The following is a 23765-nucleotide window of genomic DNA, read 5'->3' as shown; positions in this document are numbered from 1 at the left end:
CATCAAAATTGTCTACAATACCTGGTGTTCTCAGGAGGTGTCCCAACCAAGTATTTCCAAACCCATCTCTGCTTTGCTTCCGAGATCGGACGTATCCAAGGTGGTATGGCCAGTAGACGCTGCTTGGCCCATCGCCCGGCCAGCCTTCCTCAGGCTCGCGTGGGGACGAGAACTCTGGCCGTTCTAGGGCGGTCTCCGAAGGACCGATGCATAGGCTGTGCCGTCCCTATAGGTGTTGTTTGTTGAGCAATGAAACACCTGCCGCATCATATGTGTTTAAAAATGTCTCGGCGCAGGGTCTCCTGCAGGCTAAACCGTTCATCGTGGGGATGTGACAGAAAGAGCAAGCTGGACCCGCAACTTGGGGTGGAGCGAAACGCCCAGGAGTGAATGAAGGAAGAGGGTGAGATGGTTGCGAGTGAATTTGAGCTGCTCTTCGGGGGGGTTGTGTGGCCTGCAAAGGTGTTTTGCTTGGGTTGTGCTGTAAACTGGCCTCCAGGTTACCGGTGGTTGCCTCCAGGTCAGCGGTGGTTGCCTCCAGTCATGCGGGAGTCGCTGGTCCTGGTGAAAAGAAGCCTAGTATTAAAAGTAAATAAGCAACAATGCTGGAGGCCCACGGTGATGAGAAGGATGCTGGTATTTTGCAAGGATTAAATAGCGCAAGAGAGAAAGCAAATGAAAAGAAGAAAGGAGCATGTGTGCGCTTGTGAAAAAAGGAATGGAAAAAAGGCATAGAGGAGAGTGACCCCTGCTTGTGGAAGTAAGAAAAAGCAAAAGCCTACAGCACCTGGTATTCCCAGGCGGTCTCCCATCCAAGTACTAACCAGGCCTGACCCTGCTTGGCTTCCGAGATCAGACAAGATCGGGTGTGTTCAGGGTGGTGTGGCCGTAGGCAGATACAGGACTCTCACTTGCTGCTTTTCCACTTTGACGTCCGGTTGCCGGCTGCCCTTTCCAGTGCTTAGTAAGACAAGGTGCTTTTGTGCTTTCCTTTCTCTTCACTTTTTTGCTGGCTCCTTAAAAAGGTCTTGTAGACAGAACGCCCCGCTCAGAGCCGCTGAGCTCACTGATCGGCTGCCGCGCTGTCGACGGAACGTCAGCGTCGCGGCCAATGCCACAGGCCGGGAGCAGCGGCGAGACTCACCGGTAGACCTGGGTAGGGTGAGTAGAGCGCGGTTAGTTGCTTTCTAATAGCCTGCAGCCGGGGATTAACTTTTAATGAAAGGGAGCAACCCTTTTGACTGTCTGCAGCGCGCCGTACCTAGGAAGCGCACACTCACACACAGCGAGCATGCACAAGTTGCTCGCACGAGACCACATTCCCTATTTGCACCTGCAGCTTTTCCGCCACCATGTGTCAGACTCTCCTGCCTCTCTTATTATTATTTCAGGGCCTTAGCAGGAACCACCCCCTCAATTCCCTCCCGCTCCTTCCTAGCACTGAGGTTAGCTCCTGGGCAGCTGTCTGATTGGGTTAGTTACACAAGCTTCTTTGAAGAAGAAGACGTTACTTCTGCTGGCCCTCGTTAGGCGGTCGCCCTCTAAAACCATCCCCTGGGCAGCTGCTGAAAGCCTGGCCCCTTTGTAGCACCCTGAGGATTCGGCTGCTACAGGGGTATTGCACCTCAACCAGAGGTGTGATATTCCACTCCCGGGTAAGGATGGAGTGTGGAACTGAGCTCAGAAGGCTGCATGCACTACACACATCCCATTTCCGGAGGGCAGACCAACGGTACTCCCACTTAGAAATGTGCAGGTACGACCGAGTCTGTCCTTGGCTGGAGTGGGAGGGGGGTGGACCATCCCAGTAGTGTAGGGGCAGATAGGGGGAGCAGCCTGGGTAAGGTTAGGAGCTCATTGGGTGCTGGTCACCTGAGCTCACACATAGAGGGAGTATATAAGGTGGGCACCATCTAAGATCAGGGTCAGTCAGCCAGTCTTTGCAGAGGAAGAGAGCAGAAGAGCAGAGCAGCCCCAGGCCAAGAGAGAGAGAGAGGAGAAAGAAAGACCCAGAGGGGGAGAAAGAAGGAACTCTGAGAGCCCAAAATAAATCAAAGGGTGAAGAGTTGGCAACAGGGTACCGGATCCCAAGCTGGCAGAGGCTACAGCACACCTTAGCCAGGAACCGGAGGTCGTGGGCAGGATCGATCTGCCACGATCACCCACTAAATCCACCCAGAAGGCAGACCAGGAATAGGGTCAGGGAACCCAGAGACAAGGGTTTACCACCAAGAGGCCCGAGGGAGCCGGACATAGGTGGATCCCTGGTGGGGAAGGCCAGAGACGAGGACAAGACAGAAAGGGAGCTCAGAACCACGCTCCGGAACTACTTGGGGGTTGGCCGAGTCCAGGACCTGGTGGACGCAGCACGGCTCGGGTGGTCACTCAAGGCCGGAGTGACCGGTACAAAAACAGCAGTAAGTAAACAAACCCTGAACTGCACAGCCCGACTCTGACTCTCATTACCATCCTCACTGCACCTCCACAACCACCATCCTCTGCACCTGACCCCCTGAGGCTATACCCCTCCCGTTGGGGGTTATACTACCTGGGCTGCACAAACACCATCAGCCTCAGCGGACCCTGCTGCAGCGGCGGCCGAAGTGACCGCAATTCAACGGGTGGCGTAGTCGACATAAAGAACTTTAGTAACATCAGTAAGGACTGCCACACACTGAGCTTGACACCCTGGGCACGGACCGGGTCACAGCCACTCGGAGACTACAACCCCCATCTGATCCGGCTCCGGGTATCCCCAACAACACTGGCCCAGGGGGCGCGTCACCTTCACAGCGCGAGATGCTTTTAACGCCATCATTTGCATACGGCCGGCTGCGGGGTCAATAAGCACTCCTAGCCGTGGCAAGGAGCTCGGTGTGAGGCCTGGTAGAGGCGGCGGGGTTGCGTCCTTATCTTAGAGGTCTTGGGGGGCTTGGGAGGCTTGGGACTTCCAGCCTCTACTTTACGTAAGGTCGGTGTCCAGCAAGGCGCCACTCCATGCTAGCCGAGCTGGGCAAGATGGCAAAACGTCATCAAAATTGTCTACAATACCTGGTGTTCTCAGGAGGTGTCCCAACCAAGTATTTCCGAACCCATCTCTGCTTTGCTTCTGAGATCGGACGTATCCAAGGTGGTATGGCCAGTAGACGCTGCTTGGCCCATCGCCTGGCCAGCCTTCCTCAGGCTCGCGTGGGGACGAGAACTCTGGCCGTTCTGGGGCGGTCTCCGAAGGACCGATGCATAGGCTGTGCCGTCCCTATAGGTGTTGTTTGTTGAGCAATGAAACACCTGCCGCATCAGATGTGTTTAAAAATGGCTCGGCGCAGGGTCTCCTGCAGGCTAAACCGTTCATCACGGGGATGTGACAGAAAGAGCAAGCTGGACCTGCAACTTGGGGTGGAGCGAAACGCCCAGGAGTGAATGAAGGAAGAGGGTGAGATGGTTGCGAGTGAATTTGAGCTGCTCTTCGGGGGGGTTGTGTGGCCTGCAAAGGTGTTTTGCTTGGGTTGTGCTGTAAACTGGCCTCCAGGTTACCGGTGGTTGCCTCCAGGTCAGCGGTGGTTGCCTCCAGTCATGCGGGAGTCGCTGGTCCTGGTGAAAAGAAGCCTAGTATTAAAAGTAAATAAGCAACAATGCTGGAGGCCCACGGTGATGAGAAGGATGCTGGTATTTTGCAAGGATTAAATAGCGCAAGAGAGAAAGCAAATGAAAAGAAGAAAGGAGCATGTGTGCGCTTGTGAAAAAAGGAATGGAAAAAAGGCATAGAGGAGAGTGACCCCTGTTTGTGAAAGTAAGAAAAAGCAGAAGCCTACAGCACCTGGTATTCCCAGGCGGTCTCCCATCCAAGTACTAACCAGGCCTGACCCTGCTTAGCTTCTGAGATCAGGCGAGATAGGGCGTGTTCAGGGTGGTGTGGCCGTAGGCAGAGGCAGGCCTCTCACTTGCTGCTTTTCCACTTTGACGTCCGGTTGCCGGCTGCCCTTTCCAGTGCTTAGTAAGACAAGGTGCTTTTGTGCTTTCCTTTCTCTTCACTTTTTTGCTGGCTCCTTAAAAAGGTCTTGTAGACAGAACGCCCCGCTCACAGCCGCTGAGCTCACTGATCGGCTGCCGCGCTGTCGACGGAACGTCAGCGTCGCGGCCAATGCCACAGGCCGGGAGCAGCGGCGAGACTCACCGGTAGACCTGGGTAGGGTGAGTAGAGCGCGGTTAGTTGCTTTCTAATAGCCTGCAGCCGGGGATTAACTTTTAATGAAAGGGAGCAACCCTTTTGACTGTCTGCAGCGCGCCGTACCTAGGAAGCGCACACTCACACACAGCGAGCATGCACAAGTTGCTCGCACGAGACCACATTCCCTATTTGCACCTGCAGCTTTTCCGCCACCATGCGTCAGACTCTCCTGCCTGTCTTATTATTATTTCAGGGCCTTAGCAGGAACCACCCCCTCAATTCCCTCCCGCTCCTTCCTAGCACTGAGGTTAGCTCCTGGGCAGCTGTCTGATTGGGTTAGTTACACAAGCTTCTTTGAAGAAGAAGACGTTACTTCTGCTGGCCCTCGTTAGGCGGTCGCCCTCTAAAACCATCCCCTGGGCAGCTGCTGAAAGCCTGGCCCCTTCACAGCGCGAGATGCTTTTAACGCCATCATTTGCATACGGCCGGCTGCGGGGTCAATAAGCACTCCTAGCCGTGGCAAGGAGCTCGGTGTGAGGCCAGGTAGAGGCGGCGGGGTTGCGTCCTTATCTTAGAGGTCTTGGGGGGCTTGGGAGGCTTGGGACTTCCAGCCTCTACTTTACGTAAGGTCGGTGTCCAGCAAGGCGCCACTCCATGCTAGCCGAGCTGGGCAAGATGGCAAAACGTCATCAAAATTGTCTACAATACCTGGTGTTCTCAGGAGGTGTCCCAACCAAGTATTTCCGAACCCATCTCTGCTTTGCTTCCGAGATCGGACGTATCCAAGGTGGTATGGCCAGTAGACGCTGCTTGGCCCATCGCCCGGCCAGCCTTCCTCAGGCTCGCGTGGGGACGAGAACTCTGGCCGTTCTGGGGCGGTCTCCGAAGGACCGATGCATAGGCTGTGCCGTCCCTATAGGTGTTGTTTGTTGAGCAATGAAACACCTGCCGCATCAGATGTGTTTAAAAATGGCTCGGCGCAGGGTCTCCTGCAGGCTAAACCGTTCATCGCGGGGATGTGACAGAAAGAGCAAGCTGGACCCGCAACTTGGGGTGGAGCGAAACGCCCAGGAGTGAATGAAGGAAGAGGGTGAGATGGTTGCGAGTGAATTTGAGCTGCTCTTCGGGGGGGTCGTGTGGCCTGCAAAGGTGTTTTGCTTGGGTTGTGCTGTAAACTGGCCTCCAGGTCAGCGGTGGTTGCCTCCAGTCATGCGGGAGTCGCTGGTCCTGGTGAAAAGAAGCCTAGTATTAAAAGTAAATAAGCAACAATGCTGGAGGCCCACGGTGATGAGAAGGATGCTGGTATTTTGCAAGGATTAAATAGCGCAAGAGAGAAAGCAAATGAAAAGAAGAAAGGAGCATGTGTGCGCTTGTGAAAAAAGGAATGGAAAAAAGGCATAGAGGAGAGTGACCCCTGCTTGTGGAAGTAAGAAAAAGCAAAAGCCTACAGCACCTGGTATTCCCAGGCGGTCTCCCATCCAAGTACTAACCAGGCCCAACCCTGCTTAGCTTCCAAAATCAGACAAGATCGGGCGTGTTCAGGGTGGTGCAGCCATAGGCAGAGACAGGCCTCTCGCTTGCTGCTTTTCCACTTTGACGTCCGGTTGCCGGCTGCCCTTTCCAGTGCTTAGTAAGACAAGGTGCTTTTGTGCTTTCCTTTCTCTTCACTTTTTTGCTGGCTCCTTAAAAAGGTCTTGTAGACAGAACACCCCGCTCAGAGCCGCTGAGCTCACTGATCGGCTGCCGCGCTGTCGACGGAACGTCAGCGTCGCGGCCAATGCCACAGGCCGGGAGCAGCGGCGAGACTCACCGGTAGACCTGGGTAGGGTGAGTAGAGCGCGGTTAGTTGCTTTCTAATAGCCTGCAGCCGGGGATTAACTTTTAATGAAAGGGAGCAACCCTTTTGACTGTCTGCAGCGCGCCGTACCTAGGAAGCGCACACTCACACACAGCGAGCATGCACAAGTTGCTCGCACGAGACCACATTCCCTATTTGCACCTGCAGCTTTTCCGCCACCATGCGTCAGACTCTCCTGCCTCTCTTATTATTATTTCAGGGCCTTAGCAGGAACCACCCCCTCAATTCCCTCCCGCTCCTTCCTAGCACTGAGGTTAGCTCCTGGGCAGCTGTCTGATTGGGTTAGTTACACAAGCTTCTTTGAAGAAGAAGACGTTACTTCTGCTGGCCCTCGTTAGGCGGTCGCCCTCTAAAACCATCCCCTGGGCAGCTGCTGAAAGCCTGGCCCCTTCACAGCGCGAGATGCTTTTAACGCCATCATTTGCATACGGCCGGCTGCGGGATCAATAAGCACTCCTAGCCGTGGCAAGGAGCTCGGTGTGAGGCCTGGTAGAGGCGGCGGGGTTGCGTCCTTATCATAGAATCATAGAATCATAGAATGGTAGAGTTGGAAGGGACCTCCTGGGTCATCTGGTCCAACCCCCTGCTCAAAGCAGGTTTCACTAGATCATCTCAGACAGATGTCTGTCCAGCCTCTGTTTGAAGACGTCCATTGAAGGGGAACTCACCACCTCTCGTGGCAGCCTGTTCCACTCATTAATCACCCTAACTGTCAAAAAGTTTTTTCTAATATCTAATCTGTGTCTCCTCCCATTTAGTTTCATCCCATTGCTTCTAGTCTTTCGTTGTGCAAATGAGAATAAAGATGATCCTTCTACAATGTGACAGCCCTTGACATATTTGTAGACAGCTATTAAGTCTCCTCTCAGTCTTCTTTTTTGCAAGCTAAACATTCCCAAATCCTGCAACCGTTCCTCATAGGACATGGTTTGCAGACCAGTCACCATTCTGGTCGCTCTTCTCTGAACTTGCTCCAGTTTGTCTATGTCTTTTTTAAAATGTGGTGCCCAAAACTGTACACAGTATTCCAGATGAGGTCTGACCAAAGAGGAGTAAAGACCGATAATGACTTCACGTGATCTAGACTGTATGCTTCTGTTAATACATCCCAGAATTGTATTTGCCTTTTTTTGCTGCTGCATCACACTGTTGACTCATGTTCAGTCTATGATCTATTAGTATACCTAAGTCTTTTTCACATGTACTGTTGCTTAGCTCTATTCCTCCCATTCTGTATATGCTTTTTTCATTTTTATTGCCCAGATGTAGTACTTTGCATTTTTCCCTGTTAAAAACCATTCTGTTGGTTGCTGCCCACTGCTCCAGTTTATTTAGGTCTTTTTGAATCCTCTCTCTCTCTTCTCTAGTATTAGCTATCCCTCCTAGCTTTGTGTCATCAGCAAATTTAATCAGTTTACCCTCAATTCCTTCATCTAAATCATTGATAAAGATGTTGAACAATACAGGTCCCAGGACGGAGCCCTGTGGTACCCCACTTGAGACATTCATCCAGCTGGATGTGAAGCCATTTACAACCACCCTTTGAGTCCGATCACTAAGCCAGTTATGAATCCACCTAACAGTTGCCTGGTCCATTGCATACTTGGTCATTTTTTCAATAAGGATGGTGTGAGATACTTTGTCAAATGCTTTGCTGAAGTCAAGATATACTATATCTACAGCATTTCCCTGATCCACCCAGTCAGTGATTCTGTCATAGAAGGAAATTAAGTTAGTCTGACATGACTTGTTAGTTACAAACCCATGCTGACTCTGGTTAATCACTTCATTCTTATCCATGTACTTACATACATGTTGTTTAATAATTTGTTCAAAGATCTTTCCTGGTATAGAAGTCAGACTCACCGGCCTATAGTTCCCTGGGTCCACCTTCTTCCCCTTTTTGAAGATAGGAACAACATTTGCTCTTCTCCAGTCTTCTGGGACTTCTCCTGTTCTCCAAGAATTTTCAAAGATTATGGAGAGTGGTTCTAAAATTTCTTCTACGATCTCCTTCAGTACTCTGGGGTGTAATTCATCTGGACCTGGAGACTTGAACTCATTTATGTTAGCTAAATATTCCCTCACAAGCTTTCTGTTTACAGATAACTTGGATTCCTCTATTCCTTTAAAAGGACAGTGAAGATCAGTTGATGTTACATTTTCTTTCTGAGGGAAAACAGATGCAAAATAGGAATTAAAAAGTTCGGCCTTCTCAACATCCTCTCTTACCATTTCTCCATTTTCATCCTGTAAAAATCCTATAGCATCTTTGACTTTTCTTTTACTTTTGACATACCCCCAAAATCCTTTTTTATTGCTTTTGACATCTCTTGCAAGCCTTAATTCATTGTCAGCTTTAGCTAACCTGATACGTGCCCTGCAGGATCTGCAGACTGCATTATAATCTTCTTTAGATATGCCTCCCTCTTTCCATTTAATAAACATTTCTTTCTTTCTTTTTAGCATGTGTTTAAGTTCTGTGTTCATCCATCCTGGTTTCCTTAAATGCTTCCCATTCTTCCTACTTTTCGGGATTGTTAACGATTGTGCTTTGAGAATCTCATTTTTAAAAATTTCCCATCCTTCCTGGACATTTTTGTCCTTAAGGACATCCAGCCATTGGATCCCTCCTATTCTCTTTCTGAGTCTCTTAGAGGTCTTGGGGGGCTTGGGAGGCTTGGGACTTCCAGCCTCTACTTTACGTAAGGTCGGTGTCCAGCAAGGCGCCACTCAATGCTAGCCGAGCTGGGCAAGATGGCAAAACGTCATCAAAATTGTCTACAATACCTGGTGTTCTCAGGAGGTGTCCCAACCAAGTATTTCCGAACCCATCTCTGCTTTGCTTCCGAGATCGGACGTATCCAAGGTGGTATGGCCAGTAGACGCTGCTTGGCCCATCGCCCGGCCAGCCTTCCTCAGGCTCGCGTGGGGACGAGAACTCTGGCCGTTCTGGGGCGGTCTCCGAAGGACCGATGCATAGGCTGTGCCGTCCCTATAGGTGTTGTTTGTTGAGCAATGAAACACCTGCCGCATCAGATGTGTTTAAAAATGGCTCGGTGCAGGGTCTCCTGCAGGCTAAACCATTCATCGCGGGGATGTGACAGAAAGAGCAAGCTGGACCCGCAACTTGGGGTGGAGCGAAACGCCCAGGAGTGAATGAAGGAAGAGGGTGAGATGGTTGCGAGTGAATTTGAGCTGCTCTTCGGGGGGGTCGTGTGGCCTGCAAAGGTGTTTTGCTTGGGTTGTGCTGTAAACTGGCCTCCAGGTTACCGGTGGTTGCCTCCAGGTCAGCGGTGGTTGCCTCCAGTCATGCGGGAGTCGCTGGTCCTGGTGAAAAGAAGCCTAGTATTAAAAGTAAATAAGCAACAATGCTGGAGGCCCACGGTGATGAGAAGGATGCTGGTATTTTGCAAGGATTAAATAGCGAAAGAGAAAAGCAAATGAAAAGAAGAAAGGAGCATGTGTGCGCTTGTGAAAAAAGGAATGGAAAAAAGGCATAGAGGAGAGTGACCCCTGCTGGTGGAAGTAAGAAAAAGCAAAAGCCTACAGCACCTGGTATTCCCAGGCGGTCTCCCATCAAAGTACTAACCAGGCCTGACCCTGCTTAGCTTCCGAGATCAGACGAGATCGGGCGTGTTCAGGGTGGTGTGGCCGTAGGCAGAGACAGGCCTCTCACTTGCTGCTTTTCCACTTTGACGTCCGGTTGCCGGCTGCCCTTTCCAGTGCTTAGTAAGACAAGGTGCTTTTGTGCTTTCCTTTCTCTTCACTTTTTTGCTGGCTCCTTAAAAAGGTCTTGTAGACAGAACGCCCCGCTCAGAGCCGCTGAGCTTACTGATCGGCTGCCGCGCTGTCGACGGAACGTCAGCGTCGCGGCCAATGCCACAGGCCGGGAGCAGCGGCGAGACTCACCGGTAGACCTGGGTAGGGTGAGTAGAGCGCGGTTAGTTGCTTTCTAATAGCCTGCAGCCAGGGATTAACTTTTAATGAAAGGGAGCAACCCTTTTGACTGTCTGCAGCGCGCCGTACCTAGGAAGCGCACACTCACACACAGCGAGCATGCACAAGTTGCTCGCACGAGACCACATTCCCTATTTGCACCTGCAGCTTTTCCGCCACCATGCGTCAGACTCTCCTGCCTGTCTTATTATTATTTCAGGGCCTTAGCAGGAACCACCCCCTCAATTCCCTCCCGCTCCTTCCTAGCACTGAGGTTAGCTCCTGGGCAGCTGTCTGATTGGGTTAGTTACACAAGCTTCTTTGAAGAAGAAGACGTTACTTCTGCTGGCCCTCGTTAGGCGGTCGCCCTCTAAAACCATCCCCTGGGCAGCTGCTGAAAGCCTGGCCCCTTCACAGCGCGAGATGCTTTTAACGCCATCATTTGCATACGGCCGGCTGCGGGGTCAATAAGCACTCCTAGCCGTGGCAAGGAGCTCGGTGTGAGGCCTGGTAGAGGCGGCGGGGTTGCGTCCTTATCTTAGAGGTCTTGGGGGGCTTGGGAGGCTTGGGACTTCCAGCCTCTACTTTACGTAAGGTCGGTGTCCAGCAAGGCGCCACTCCATGCTAGCCGAGCTGGGCAAGATGGCAAAACGTCATCATAATTGTCTACAATACCTGGTGTTCTCAGGAGGTGTCCCAACCGAGTATTTCCGAACCCATCTCTGCTTTGCTTCCGAGATCGGACGTATCCAAGGTGGTATGGCCAGTAGACGCTGCTTGGCCCATCGCCCGGCCAGCCTTCCTCAGGCTCGCGTGGGGACGAGAACTCTGGCCGTTCTGGGGCGGTCTCCGAAGGACCGATGCATAGGCTGTGCCGTCCCTATAGGTGTTGTTTGTTGAGCAATGAAACACCTGCCGCATCAGATGTGTTTAAAAATGGCTCGGCGCAGGGTCTCCTGCAGGCTAAACCGTTCATCGCGGGGATGTGACAGAAAGAGCAAGCTGGACCCGCAACTTGGGGTGGAGCGAAACGCCCAGGAGTGAATGAAGGAAGAGGGTGAGATGGTTGCGAGTGAATTTGAGCTGCTCTTCGGGGGGGTTGTGTGGCCTGCAAAGGTGTTTTGCTTGGGTTGTGCTGTAAACTGGCCTCCAGGTTACCGGTGGTTGCCTCCAGGTCAGCGGTGGTTGCCTCCAGTCATGCGGGAGTCGCTGGTCCTGGTGAAAAGAAGCCTAGTATTAAAAGTAAATAAGCAACAATGCTGGAGGCCCACGGTGATGAGAAGGATGCTGGTATTTTGCAAGGATTAAATAGCGCAAGAGAGAAAGCAAATGAAAAGAAGAAAGGAGCATGTGTGCGCTTGTGAAAAAAGGAATGGAAAAAAGGCATAGAGGAGAGTGACCCCTGCTGGTGGAAGTAAGAAAAAGCAAAAGCCTACAGCACCTGGTATTCCCAGGCGGTCTCCCATCCAAGTACTAACCAGGCCTGACCCTGCTTAGCTTCCAAGATCAGACGAGATCGGGCGTGTTCAGGGTGGTGTGGCCGTAGGCAGAGACAGGCCTCTCACTTGCTGCTTTTCCACTTTGACGTCCGGTTGCCGGCTGCCCTTTCCAGTGCTTAGTAAGACAAGGTGCTTTTATGCTTTCCTTTCTCTTCACTTTTTTGCTGGCTCCTTAAAAAGGTCTTGTAGACAGAACGCCCCGCTCAGAGCCGCTGAGCTCACTGATCGGCTGCCGCGCTGTCGACGGAACGTCAGCGTCGCGGCCAATGCCACAGGCCGGGAGCAGCGGCAAGACTCACCGGTAGACCTGGGTAGGGTGAGTAGAGCGCGGTTAGTTGCTTTCTAATAGCCTGCAGCCGGGGATTAACTTTTAATGAAAGGGAGCAACCCTTTTGACTGTCTGCAGCGCGCCGTACCTAGGAAGCGCACACTCACACACAGCGAGCATGCACAAGTTGCTCGCACGAGACCACATTCCCTATTTGCACCTGCAGCTTTTCCGCCACCAAGCGTCAGACTCTCCTGCCTCTCTTATTATTATTTCAGGGCCTTAGCAGGAACCACCCCCTCAATTCCCTCCCGCTCCTTCCTAGCACTGAGGTTAGCTCCTGGGCAGCTGTCTGATTGGGTTAGTTACACAAGCTTCTTTGAAGAAGAAGACGTTACTTCTGCTGGCCCTCGTTAGGCGGTCGCCCTCTAAAACCATCCCCTGGGCAGCTGCTGAAAGCCTGGCCCCTTCACAGCGCGAGATGCTTTTAACGCCATCATTTGCATACGGCCGGCTGCGGGATCAATAAGCACTCCTAGCCGTGGCAAGGAGCTCGGTGTGAGGCCTGGTAGAGGCGGAGGGGTTGCGTCCTTATCTTAGAGGTCTTGGGGGGCTTGGGAGGCTTGGGACTTCCAGCCTCTACTTTACGTAAGGTCGGTGTCCAGCAAGGCGCCACTCAATGTTAGCCGAGCTGGGCAAGATGGCAAAACGTCATCAAAATTGTCTACAATACCTGGTGTTCTCAGGAGGTGTCCCAACCAAGTATTTCCGAACCCATCTCTGCTTTGCTTCCAAGATCGGACGTATCCAAGGTGGTATGGCCAGTAGACGCTGCTTGGCCCATCGCCCGGCCAGCCTTCCTCAGGCTCGCGTGGGGACGAGAACTCTGGCCGTTCTGGGGCGGTCTCCAAAGGACCGATGCATAGGCTGTGCCGTCCCTATAGGTGTTGTTTGTTGAGCAATGAAACACCTGCCACATCAGATGTGTTTAAAAATGGCTCGGCGCAGGGTCTCCTGCAGGCTAAACCGTTCATCGCGGGGATGTGACAGAAAGAGCAAGCTGGACCCGCAACTTGGGGTGGAGCGAAACGCCCAGGAGTGAATGAAGGAAGAGGGTGAGATGGTTGCGAGTGAATTTGAGCTGCTCTTCGGGGGGGTCGTGTGGCCTGCAAAGGTGTTTTGCTTGGGTTGTGCTGTAAACTGGCTTCCAGGTTACCGGTGGTTGCCTCCAGTCATGCGGGAGTCGCTGGTCCTGGTGAAAAGAAGCCTAGTATTAAAAGTAAATAAGCAACAATGCTGGAGGCCCACGGTGATGAGAAGGATGCTGGTATTTTGCAAGGATTAAATAGCGCAAGAGAGAAAGCAAATGAAAAGAAGAAAGGAGCATGTGTGCGCTTGTGAAAAAAGGAATGGAAAAAAGGCATAGAGGAGAGTGACCCCTGCTGGTGGAAGTAAGAAAAAGCAAAAGCCTACAGCACCTGGTATTCCCAGGCGGTCTCCCATCCAAGTACTAACCAGGCCCAACCCTGCTTAGCTTCCAAGATCAGACGAGATTGGGCATGTTCAGGGTGGTGTGGCCGTAGGCAGAGACAGGCCTCTCACTTGCTACTTTTCCACTTTGACGTCCGGTTGCCGGCTGCCCTTTCCAGTGCTTAGTAAGACAAGGTGCTTTTGTGCTTTCCTTTCTCTTCACTTTTTTGCTGGCTCCTTAAAAAGGTCTTGTAGACAGAACGCCCCGCTCAGAGCCGCTGAGCTCACTGATTGGCTGCCGCGCTGTCGACGGAACGTCAGCGTCGCGGCCAATGCCACAGGCCGGGAGCAGCGGCGAGACTCACCGGTAGACCTGGGTAGGGTGAGTAGAGCGCGGTTAGTTGCTTTCTAATAGCCTGCAGCCGGGGATTAACTTTTAATGAAAGGGAGCAACCCTTTTGACTGTCTGCAGCGCGCCGTACCTAGGAAGCGCACACTCACACACAGCGAGCATGCACAAGTTGCTCGCACGAGACCACATTCCCTATTTGCACCTGCAGCTTTTCCGCCACCATGCGTCAGACTCTCCTGCCTGTCTTATTATTATTTCAGGGCCTTAGCAGGAACCACCCCCTCAATTCCCTCCCGCTCCTTCCTAGCACTGAGGTTAGCTCCTGGGCAGCTGTCTGATTGGGTTAGTTACACAAGATTCTTTGAAGAAGAAGACGTTACTTCTGCTGGCCCTCGTTAGGCGGTCGCCCTCTAAAACCATCCCCTGGGCAGCTGCTGAAAGCCTGGCCCCTTCACAGCGCGAGATGCTTTTAACGCCATCATTTGCATACGGCCGGCTGCGGGGTCAATAAGCACTCCTAGCCGTGGCAAGGAGCTCGGTGTGAGGCCTGGTAGAGGCGGCGGGGTTGCGTCCTTATCTTAGAGGTCTTGGGGGGCTTGGGATGCTTGGGACTTCCAGCCTCTACTTTACGTAAGGTCGGTGTCCAGCAAGGCGCCACTCAATGCTAGCCGAGCTGGGCAAGATGGCAAAACGTCATCAAAATTGTCTACAATACCTGGTGTTCTCAGGAGGTGTCCCAACCAAGTATTTCCGAACCCATCTCTGCTTTGCTTCCGAGATCGGACGTATCCAAGGTGGTATGGCCAGTAGACGCTGCTTGGCCCATCGCCCGGCCAGCCTTCCTCAGGCTCGCGTGGGGACGAGAGCTCTGGCCGTTCTGGGGCGGTCTCCGAAGGACCGATGCATAGGCTGTGCCGTCCCTATAGGTGTTGTTTGTTGAGCAATGAAACACCTGCCGCATCAGATGTGTTTAAAAATGGCTCGGCGCAGGGTATCCTGCAGGCTAAACCGTTCATCGCGGGGATGTGACAGAAAGAGCAAGCTGGACCCGCAACTTGGGGTGGAGCGAAACGCCCAGGAGTGAATGAAGGAAGAGGGTGAGATGGTTGCGAGTGAATTTGAGCTGCTCTTCGGGGGGGTCGTGTGGCCTGCAAAGGTGTTTTGCTTGGGTTGTGCTGTAAACTGGCCTCCAGGTTACCGGTGGTTGCCTCCAGTCATGCGGGAGTCGCTGGTCCTGGTGAAAAGAAGCCTAGTATTAAAAGTAAATAAGCAACAATGCTGGAGGCCCACGGTGATGAGAAGGATGCTGGTATTTTGCAAGGATTAAATAGCGCAAGAGAGAAAGCAAATGAAAAGAAGAAAGGAGCATGTGTGCGCTTGTGAAAAAAGGAATGGAAAAAAGGCATAGAGGAGAGTGACCCCTGCTGGTGCAAGTAAGAAAAGGCAAAAGCCTACAGCACCTGGTATTCCCAGGCGGTCTCCCATCCAAGTACTAACCAGGCCCGACCCTGCTTAGCTTCCGAGATCAGATGAGATCAGGCGTGTTCAGGGTGGTGTGGCCGTAGGCAGTGACAGGCCTCTCACTTGCTGCTTTTCCACTTTGACGTCCGGTTGCCGGCTGCCCTTTCCAGTGCTTAGTAAGACAAGGTGCTTTTGTGCTTTCTTTTCTCTTCACTTTTTTGCTGGCTCCTTAAAAAGGTCTTGTAGACAGAACGCCCCGCTCAGAGCCGCTGAGCTCACTGATCGGCTGCCGCGCTGTCGACGGAACGTCAGCGTCGCGGCCAATGCCACAGGCCGGGAGCAGCGGCGAGACTCACCGGTAGACCTGGGTAGGGTGAGTAGAGCGCGGTTAGTTGCTTTCTAATAGCCTGCAGCCGGGGATTAACTTTTAATGAAAGGGAGCAACCCTTTTGACTGTCTGCAGCACGCCGTACCTAGGAAGCGCACACTCACACACAACGAGCATGCACAAGTTGCTCGCACGAGACCACATTCCCTATTTGCACCTGCAGCTTTTCCGCCACCATGCGTCAGACTCTCCTGCCTGTCTTATTATTATTTCAGGGCCTTAGCAGGAACCACCCCCTCAATTCCCTCCCGCTCCTTCCTAGCACTGAGGTTAGCTCCTGGGCAGCTGTCTGATTGGGTTAGTTACACAAGCTTCTTTGAAGAAGAAGACGTTACTTCTGCTGGCCCTCGTTAGGCGGTCGCCCTCTAAAACCATCCCCTGGGCAGCTGCTGAAAGCCTGGCCCCTTCACAGCGCGAGATGCTTTTAACGCCATCATTTGCATACGGCCGGCTGCGGGGTCAATAAGCACTCCTAGCCGTGGCAAGGAGCTCGGTGTGAGGCCTGGTAGAGGCGGCGGGGTTGCGTCCTTATCTTAGAGGTCTTGGGGGGCTTGGGATGCTTGGGACTTCCAGCCTCTACTTTACGTAAGGTCGGTGTCCAGCAAGGCGCCACTCAATGCTAGCCGAGCTGGGCAAGATGGCAAAACGTCATCAAAATTGTCTACAATACCTGGTGTTCTCAGGAGGTGTCCCAACCAAGTATTTCCGAACCCATCTCTGCTTTGCTTCCGAGATCGGACGTATCCAAGGTGGTATGGCCAGTAGACGCTGCTTGGCCCATCGCCCGGCCAGCCTTCCTCAGGCTCGAGTGGGGACGAGAACTCTGGCCGTTCTGGGGCGGTCTCCGAAGGACCGATGCATAGGCTGTGCCGTCCCTATAGGTGTTGTTTGTTGAGCAATGAAACACCTGCCGCATCAGATGTGTTTAAAAATGGCTCGGCGCAGGGTCTCCTGCAGGCTAAACCGTTCATCGCGGGGATGTGACAGAAAGAGCAAGCTGGACCCGCAACTTGGGGTGGAGCGAAACGCCCAGGAGTGAATGAAGGAAGAGGGTGAGATGGTTGCGAGTGAATTTGAGCTGCTCTTCGGGGGGGTCGTGTGGCCTGCAAAGGTGTTTTGCTTGGGTTGTGCTGTAAACTGGCCTCCAGGTTACCGGTGGTTGCCTCCAGGTCAGCGGTGGTTGCCTCCAGTCATGCGGGAGTCGCTGGTCCTGGTGAAAAGAAGCCTAGTATTAAAAGTAAATAAGCAACAATGCTGGAGGCCCACGGTGATGAGAAGGATGCTGGTATTTTGCAAGGATTAAATAGCGCAAGAGAGAAAGCAAATGAAAAGAAGAAAGGAGCATGTGTGCGCTTGTGAAAAAAGGAATGGAAAAAAGGCATAGAGGAGAGTGACCCCTGCTGGTGGAAGTAAGAAAAAGCAAAAGCCTACAGCACCTGGTATTCCCAGGCAGTCTCCCATCCAAGTACTAACCAGGCCCAACCCTGCTTAGCTTCCGAGATTAGACGAGATCGGGTGTGTTCAGGGTGGTGTGGCCGTAGGCAGAGACAAGCCTCTCACTTGCTGCTTTTCCACTTTGACGTCCGGTTGCCGGCTGCCCTTTCCAGTGCTTAGTAAGACAAGGTGCTTTTGTGCTTTCCTTTCTCTTCACTTTTTTGCTGGCTCCTTAAAAAGGTCTTGTAGACAGAACGCCCCGCTCAGAGCCGCTGAGCTCACTGATCGGCTGCCGCGCTGTCGACGGAACGTCAGCGTCGCGGCCAATGCCACAGGCCGGGAGCAGCGGCGAGACTCACCGGTAGACCTGGGTAGGGTGAGTAGAGCGCGGTTAGTTGCTTTCTAATAGCCTGCAGCCGGGGATTAACTTTTAATGAAAGGGAGCAACCCTTTTGACTGTCTGCAGCGCGCCGTACCTAGGAAGCGCACACTCACACACAGCGAGCATGCACAAGTTGCTCGCACGAGACCACATTCCCTATTTGCACCTGCAGCTTTTCCGCCACCATGCGTTAGACTCTCCTGCCTGTCTTATTATTATTTCAGGGCCTTAGCAGGAACTGACGCGCCCCCTGGGCCATGTTGTTAGGGATACCCGGAGCCGGATCAGATGGGGGTTGTAGTCTCCGAGTGGCTGTGACCCGGTCCGTGCCCAGGGTGTCAAACTCAGTGTGCGGCAGTCCTTATAGATGTTATTAGTGTCGACTACGCCACCCGTTGATTTGCGGTCAAAAGGCCGCCGCTGCAAGATGGTCCGCTGAGGCTGGTGGTGTGTGTGCAGCTGCGGTAGTATAACCCCCAACGGGAGGGGTATAGCCTCAGGGGGTCAGGTGCAGAGGATGGGGGTTGTGGTGGTGCAGGGATGATGGTAATTAAAGACAGAGTCGGGTTGTGCAGTTCAGGGTGTTTACTTACTGCAGATATTCCGGTCACTCCGGCCTTGAGTGACCACCCGAGCCGTGCTGCGTCCACCAGGTCCTGGATTCAGCCAACCCCCAAGCAAGTCCGGAGCGTGTCCCTGAGCCCTCCTTCTTGTCCTTTCTTCTGGCCGTCCCCACCAGGGGTCCACCTAGGTCCAGCTCCCTCGGGCCTTCTGTTGGGAGACCCTTGGCCTTGGGTTCCCTGACCCTACACGTGGTTTGCCTTCAGGGTGGATGTGGTGGGTGGCCGTGGCAGATCCTGCCCACGGCCTCCGGTCTCTGGCTGAGGTATGCTTTAGCCCCCACCAGTTTGGGATCCGGTACCCTATTGCCAACTCTTCACCCTGGGGTTGTACTTGGGTTCTCAGAGTTCCTTCTGTCTCCCCCTCTGGGTCTTTCTTTCTCTCCTCTCTCACTCTTGCTCTGGGGCTGCTCTGCTCTTCTGCTCTCCTCCTCTGGCTTCTCACAGACTGACCCTGATCTTAGATGGTGCCCACCTTAAATACTCCCTCTATGTGTGAGCTCAGGTGACCAGCACCCAATGAGCTCCTATCTTTACCCAGGCTGCTCCCCCTATCTGCCCCTACACTACTGGGATGTACCACCCCCCTCCCACTCCAGCCAGGAACAGACTCGGTCGTACCTGCACATTTCTAAGTGGGAGTACCGTTGGTCTGCTCCTCGGAAATGGGATGTGTGTAGTGCATGCAGCTGACTGAGCTCAGTTCCACACTCCATCCTTACCCGGGAGTGGAATATCACACCTCTGGGTTGAGGTGCAATACCCCTGTAGCAGCCGAATCCTCAGGGTGCTACATTCCCCCCTGGTAAATCACAGCACGTCCTCGGGCTGTAAGATATAAAACAACACCAAACATACAATTTTTGCATAAACAACATAATAAAACATATAAAACAACATATATTAGCAGCATCATAAAACTTTTCATATAAAACATTCTCGTAGTCGTTTCTTGCTTCTAACTCCTCCTCCGGACACTGTGCAACGTGTGCCCGGGAAAAGTGCAACAGTTTCTCTAGAAAAATGGTCTTCCTATAAAACCGGTAGGGGGCGCTTTAGGAAGCGCAACTATTTACAAGGGGATATGGCCGCTCTCAGTCCTCGGCCAGGTATTAGGAAAGGGATGACCGCTCTCAGTCCTCGGTCAGTGGGGAAATGGGACACACTGGAACAGTTCAATTTGCTGGTCCCAACAGGGACTATAATAGCAACAACAGTTCACTGTGCCCCGACGGGCAACTATATACAGCTTGTACTCTGCTGTACTCAACGACGACGTCCTCCTGCTCTTTCTTTGTGGTTACCTTTAACTTCAGACCCGTCCGGGTCCTCTTGCTCCTCCTCACACCGCAGCTCCTCCTCCGTCAGGCGATGCACATGGAGGGCGTAGGGTCCTTTGGCACACTTGTGCCGGGTGAAGGTGACCTCGTCCCCTATATACAGGTCACGTCCTCTGTGTCCCTCCGGTAGGTGGGACTCAACGTCTCTTCTTGTCACGAAGACGTCGCCTGGGGTGCGGTGATCTCGGATGAAGCCCCACCCGTGCTGCATATTAAACTTGATCACAGTCCCGGTGGAAGGGGGACCATGAGCTGCACGGGGACTCCTCCTGGCCCGGCTCTTCTGCTCCGCGCTCCTTATCTGGGCTTGTTGTTCCCGGACCCGCCTCTCTCTCCGCTCCCTCTCGAAGACCTCGAGCTGTTGCCGGCAGCACTCTGCACGCTCCGCTGCAGCTGCCCGGGTCTCCTGAGTGAACCCCATGAGATCTTCTCCGGTGGGGTCCCACTCAAACTGTGCCTCCTCTAGCGGGGGCGAGGTCCTTTTTACGGGCTTTGGAACCGGAATCAGGGGTTCATCTAGGGGTCTCTCTTTCCGGAGTCGGGGATGGTGAAACTCCGGTGGCCATATAAAGGGCTGCCCATCCGGGCACGTATGTTGGGCGAACAAATCTTCTCCCAGATGCGGCACTCTTGGTTTTATGGGCGCGGTGGTGGTGGCGCCCGGGTTGCCCAGGCCTTGCGGCCAGGCCTGGGGCACCTGGAAAGTGAAGGGCACCGTAAGGACGGCGGCGCCCTGGGCTACTTGGCCCTGCGACCAGGCCGGTGGCTCCGCGGAGGTAGGGGGCGCTGTTGGTATTGCGGCGCCCGGGGGTACTAGGCCTTGCGACCAGGCTGGTGGTACTTCCTGCTTGGTCACGCTCGGGGTCGAGGCGTGTGACGTCACAGGGGTCGCGGCTGCGGCTTCCGGTTGAGGCCTAGTCTGTGGCGGTGACGTTGCGGTTACGGGCACGGCAGGGGGTACTTCGGGCTCTGCGACGGGGAGCTGGGGCAGGTACGCGGTTTCCCGGTTTGGGGTAGAGACGTCCCCTTTACCTGCCTCCTTTCGTTCGGCTCCCTTCTCGGCGCCGTCTCCGGCCTTCAGTCCTCCTGCGCCATCCTCAGAGGCGGTCTGTCTCCTCGTCTCGGGTGGCGTGCTCCGCTGACGAGTTCTTGTCTGCTGGGCCATCTCACGGCTCCACTCCGCCAACGTCTCTCGCTGCACCCGGGCCATCCTCCGTGCGAGGCCCTCCAGCGCGGTCTGTGCACACTCCCGATCTCGGGGGAGCTGTGCCAGGACCTCCACTAAGCCTAGTGGGGTCGTTGCTTCTAGCAGGCTCCTGACCAACGGGTCGGTGCTGCTCTGCTCTTCTCCCGTTATCTCCAGCAGGCCTTCTGGAGTGGCGACCGGCAACAGGCTCCTGACCACTGGGTCGGTGCTGCCTGGAGTGGCGGCTCGCATCAGGCTCCTGACCACTGGGTCGGTGCTGCCTGGCTCTCCCTCCATCTCCGGGTAGGCTCTTTCTGGACTCTGCTCCAGGCTTCTTGTCTCCGGGTGCGCTCTCTCCAGACTGCTCCAGGCGACACCCATCTTTGCTCTCTTCTTCTCAGTCCTCCCACTTCGAAGGCGGTCCCGGGGCCACTTGGTGATTGTTAGCTCCAGGGGCAGTTCTTTCACGCTGACAGACACCTCTAGCATCACAGTCTCTGTTGGTGGGGGCGGTTTCCACTTTTGGCGCCATTTTCGGTCCTGGCCCACGATGGGAGGTGGCCTCTTGCCACCCTCTAGCACGCCCATAATGGCGTCCGCTCCGACAAGGCGGGAAACCTTTGGAAATGGCGGGAATCGTCTCCCAGTGGCGGGAAACTCTGCAGATGGCGGGAAAAAGCTGTTAATGGCGGACAACCGGCGGGAAACGACCTGTGATGGGGTCCGATGGCGGGGACCCTCCGGAACCGGCGGGAGACTTCTTTTTGAGGTAAACTTGTTCTTTTCTTCAGGCACGCAGTACCCGGGTGTTGCGGGCACGTGATCCTGCCGACTACGCCAAAGTTGACGCGCCCCTTGGGCCATGTTGTTAGGGATACCCGGAGCCGGATCAGATGGGGGTTGTAGTCTCCGAGTGGCTGTGACCCGGTCCGTGCCCAGGGTGTCAAACTCAGTGTGCGGCAGTCCTTATAGATGTTATTAGTGTCGACTACGCCACCCGTTGATTTGCGGTCAAAAGGCCGCCGCTGCAAGATGGTCCGCTGAGGCTGGTGGTGTGTGTGCAGCTGCGGTAGTATAACCCCCAACGGGAGGGGTATAGCCTCAGGGGGTCAGGTGCAGAGGATGGGGGTTGTGGTGGTGCAGGGATGATGGTAATTAAAGACAGAGTCGGGTTGTGCAGTTCAGGGTGTTTACTTACTGCAGATATTCCGGTCACTCCGGCCTTGAGTGACCACCCGAGCCGTGCTGCGTCCACCAGGTCCTGGATTCAGCCAACCCCCAAGCAAGTCCGGAGCGTGTCCCTGAGCCCTCCTTCTTGTCCTTTCTTCTGGCCGTCCCCACCAGGGGTCCACCTAGGTCCAGCTCCCTCGGGCCTTCTGTTGGGAGACCCTTGGCCTTGGGTTCCCTGACCCTACACGTGGTTTGCCTTCAGGGTGGATGTGGTGGGTGGCCGTGGCAGATCCTGCCCACGGCCTCCGGTCTCTGGCTGAGGTATGCTTTAGCCCCCACCAGTTTGGGATCCGGTACCCTATTGCCAACTCTTCACCCTGGGGTTGTACTTGGGTTCTCAGAGTTCCTTCTGTCTCCCCCTCTGGGTCTTTCTTTCTCTCCTCTCTCACTCTTGCTCTGGGGCTGCTCTGCTCTTCTGCTCTCCTCCTCTGGCTTCTCACAGACTGACCCTGATCTTAGATGGTGCCCACCTTAAATACTCCCTCTATGTGTGAGCTCAGGTGACCAGCACCCAATGAGCTCCTATCTTTACCCAGGCTGCTCCCCCTATCTGCCCCTACACTACTGGGATGTACCACCCCCCTCCCACTCCAGCCAGGAACAGACTCGGTCGTACCTGCACATTTCTAAGTGGGAGTACCGTTGGTCTGCTCCTCGGAAATGGGATGTGTGTAGTGCATGCAGCTGACTGAGCTCAGTTCCACACTCCATCCTTACCCGGGAGTGGAATATCACACCTCTGGGTTGAGGTGCAATACCCCTGTAGCAGCCGAATCCTCAGGGTGCTACATTACCACCCCCTCAATTCCCTCCCGCTCCTTCCTAGCACTGAGGTTAGCTCCTGGGCAGCTGTCTGATTGGGTTAGTTACACAAGCTTCTTTGAAGAAGAAGACGTTACTTCTGCTGGCCCTCGTTAGGCGGTCGCCCTCTAAAACCATCCACTGGGCAGCTGCTGAAAGCCTGGCCCCTTCACAGCGCGAGATGCTTTTAACGCCATCATTTGCATACGGCCGGCTGCGGGGTCAATAAGCACTCCTAGCCGTGGCAAGGAGCTCGGTGTGAGGCCTGGTAGAGGCGGCGGGGTTGCGTCCTTATCTTAGAGGTCTTGGGGGGCTTGGGAGGCTTGGGACTTCCAGCCTCTACTTTACGTAAGGTCGGTGTCCAGCAAGGCGCCACTCCATGCTAGCCGAGCTGGGCAAGATGGCAAAACGTCATCAAAATTGTCTACAATACCTGGTGTTCTCAGGAGGTGTCCCAACCAAGTATTTCCGAACCCATCTCTGCTTTGCTTCCGAGATAAGACGTATCCAAGGTGGTATGGTCAGTAGACGCTGCTTGGCCCATCGCCCGGCCAGCCTTCCTCAGGCTCGCGTGGGGACGAGAACTCTGGCCGTTCTGGGGCGGTCTCCGAAGGACCGATGCATAGGCTGTGCCGTCCCTATAGGTGTTGTTTGTTGAGCAATGAAACACCTGCCGCATCAGATGTGTTTAAAAATGGCTCGGCGCAGGGTCTCCTGCAGGCTAAACCGTTCATCGCGGGGATGTGACAGAAAGAGCAAGCTGGACCCGCAACTAGGGGTGGGGCGAAATGCCCAGGAGTGAATGAAGGAAGAGGGTGAGATGGTTGCGAGTGAATTTGAGCTGCTCTTCGGGGGGGTCGTGTGGCCTCCAAAGGTGTTTTGCTTGGGTTGTGCTGTAAACTGGCCTCCAGGTTACCGGTGGTTGCCTCCAGGTCAGCGGTGGATGCCTCCAATCAGCCGGGAGTCGCTGGTCCTGGTGAAAAGAAGCCTAGTATTAAAAGTAAATAAGCAACAATGCTGGAGGCCCACGGTGATGAGAAGGATGCTGGTATTTTGCAAGGATTAAATAGCGCAAGAGAGAAAGCAAATGAAAAGAAGAAAGGAGCATGTGTGCGCTTGTGAAAAAAGGAATGGAAAAAAGGCATAGAGGAGAGTGACCCCTGCTTGTGGAAGTAAGAAAAAGCAGAAGCCTACAGCACCTGGAATTCCCAGGTGGTCTCCCATCCAAGTACTAACCAGGCCTGCCCCTGTTTAGCTTCCAAGATCAGAAGAGATCAGGCGTGTTCAGGGTGGTGTGGCCATAGGCAGAGATGAGTCTCTCACTTGCTGCTTTTCTACTTTGACGTCCGGTTGCCGGCTGCCCTTTCCA

The 23765-nt window shown here is 54.0% G+C and overlaps 7 non-coding genes and 2 pseudogenes across 7 annotated transcripts; all 9 read right to left on the bottom strand.

Moving 5' to 3' along the window:
* Positions 1–775: 775 nt before the first annotated feature.
* On the bottom strand, positions 776–894 carry LOC141266334 (5S ribosomal RNA). Its single transcript, XR_012320374.1, has one exon. It is a non-coding gene; the product is annotated as a 5S ribosomal RNA (ribosomal RNA).
* A 2911-nt stretch (positions 895–3805) lies between these two features.
* On the bottom strand, positions 3806–3924 carry LOC141267609 (5S ribosomal RNA; annotated as a pseudogene).
* A 1685-nt stretch (positions 3925–5609) lies between these two features.
* Positions 5610–5728, bottom strand: LOC141267154 (5S ribosomal RNA). The gene has a single exon (XR_012321168.1). It is a non-coding gene; the product is annotated as a 5S ribosomal RNA (ribosomal RNA).
* A 3841-nt stretch (positions 5729–9569) lies between these two features.
* Positions 9570–9688, bottom strand: LOC141269363 (5S ribosomal RNA). The gene has a single exon (XR_012321498.1). It is a non-coding gene; the product is annotated as a 5S ribosomal RNA (ribosomal RNA).
* Positions 9689–11394: 1706 nt separating this feature from the next.
* On the bottom strand, positions 11395–11513 carry LOC141266182 (5S ribosomal RNA). Its single transcript, XR_012320236.1, has one exon. It is a non-coding gene; the product is annotated as a 5S ribosomal RNA (ribosomal RNA).
* A 1685-nt stretch (positions 11514–13198) lies between these two features.
* On the bottom strand, positions 13199–13317 carry LOC141267970 (5S ribosomal RNA). Its single transcript, XR_012321358.1, has one exon. It is a non-coding gene; the product is annotated as a 5S ribosomal RNA (ribosomal RNA).
* A 1685-nt stretch (positions 13318–15002) lies between these two features.
* Positions 15003–15121, bottom strand: LOC141266921 (5S ribosomal RNA). The gene has a single exon (XR_012320940.1). It is a non-coding gene; the product is annotated as a 5S ribosomal RNA (ribosomal RNA).
* Positions 15122–16827: 1706 nt separating this feature from the next.
* Positions 16828–16946, bottom strand: LOC141269534 (5S ribosomal RNA). The gene has a single exon (XR_012321515.1). It is a non-coding gene; the product is annotated as a 5S ribosomal RNA (ribosomal RNA).
* A 6637-nt stretch (positions 16947–23583) lies between these two features.
* LOC141267383 (5S ribosomal RNA) lies at positions 23584–23702 on the bottom strand (annotated as a pseudogene).
* Between the last annotated feature and the right edge of the window lie 63 nt (positions 23703–23765).

The sequence above is a fragment of the Phyllobates terribilis genome, unplaced genomic scaffold, assembly GCF_046119375.1.
Source record: "Phyllobates terribilis strain yellow unplaced genomic scaffold, ASM4611937v1 Scaffold_4__5_contigs__length_816908805, whole genome shotgun sequence".
Lineage (NCBI taxonomy): Eukaryota > Metazoa > Chordata > Amphibia > Anura > Dendrobatidae > Phyllobates > Phyllobates terribilis.
This window is presented reverse-complemented; position numbering and strand designations above follow the sequence as displayed.